General features: G+C 43.6%; 1 protein-coding gene across 1 annotated transcript in view; it reads right to left on the reverse strand.

The window, feature by feature from the left end:
• The window catches only part of KIF13B (kinesin family member 13B), a 211,107-nt gene that overhangs the window by 6,690 nt on the left and 203,111 nt on the right, over nt 1-1,306 (reverse strand). The window lies entirely within an intron of this gene.

Here is a 1,306-nt window from a genome sequence, read left to right on the forward strand (position 1 = left end):
AAACTGGGCACCAGGAATATCCCCCCCCCCCCAATATTTACTTGAATGTTGATTTATGTGACAGGACCGCTCCATCTGCTTCTGTGCGGCACGCGATTTATGGGTTCAGGAGGGCTGCGGTGATCTATACGTCTCTAACACTTCTCTGGCTGCACTTAAGGCCGGGATAAATCACGAATTTTCAACTGGCTGCCAAAGATTTATATTTTCCCTTCCAAATTTCCCTCGCCCGGCGCCCTCCATTTTCCCGGGGCCTGTCAATTTACAGGTGAAGAATTTAAAGGCTGCCGCGGAGATTAAACACGCCATTTCTCAGATCTATTTCCCAGAGGCAACATGTACTAAACTCGGGTAATCAATACTGCCTGTCAGTGGCCAGAGTTATGGAAGGGGGAGGGGGGGGGGAGCGCAAGAGAGGTTTGTGACACGACCTGGAAATTCAATTGCCGGTAATCGGTAATCTAAAAATTCATGACACAATTAAGGGGGTGTCCTCATCTCATAATGCAATCATAAAGATAATTACAGAGAAGAAAAAGATCATCGCTGCTCCGAAAAACTACAACCCCCAACGTGGAGACAATCAGAAGATATAAGAAATTATTATATCTATACATTATACAAACATAATGAATGAGAGAGAGAGAGAGAGAGAAATGATAGAGAGAGAAATGATAGAGAGAGAGAGATATGAGAGAGAGAGAGAGAGAGAGAGAGAGAAAAAAATGATAGAGAGAGAAATGATAGAGAGAGAGAGAGAGAGAGAGAGAGAGAAATGATAGAGAGAGACATGAGAGAGAGATATGAGAGATAGAGATGATAGAGAGAGATGATAGAGAGAGACAGACATGAGAGAGAGATGAGAGAGAGAGAGAGATGAGAGAGAGAGATGAGAGAGAGAGATGAGAGAGATGAGATGAGAGAGATGAGATGATAGAGAGAGATACATGAGAGGAGATGAGAGAGAGAGAGACATGAGAGAGAGAGAGACATGAGAGAGAGAGAGACATGAGAGAGAGAGAGATGAGAGAGATGTATCATGAACAGATTTGCAGGTTGTCCCGGTCATGTGACTGGTTTGCCTCCACAATACATATATACATTGTATCTCGTCCGGTTTCCTCTACTTACCGTTTTTGGTTTGAAGGCCGCGTCATCGATACTCGCAGACTGGACTACAATACGAGGGACTGGCTGGAAGGGAGACGAGGGATGAGATTGGTCATTTTTGGGTGAATTGAAACAAGTCACTAAATGAATCTAAACAAACTTAATAAATCTGCAGTTTGCAAAGTGTTTTCAGTGA

Source organism: Nanorana parkeri, unplaced genomic scaffold (assembly GCF_000935625.1).
Source record: "Nanorana parkeri isolate BGI_ZX_2015 unplaced genomic scaffold, ASM93562v1 scaffold1453, whole genome shotgun sequence".
Taxonomy (NCBI): Eukaryota; Metazoa; Chordata; class Amphibia; order Anura; family Dicroglossidae; genus Nanorana; species Nanorana parkeri.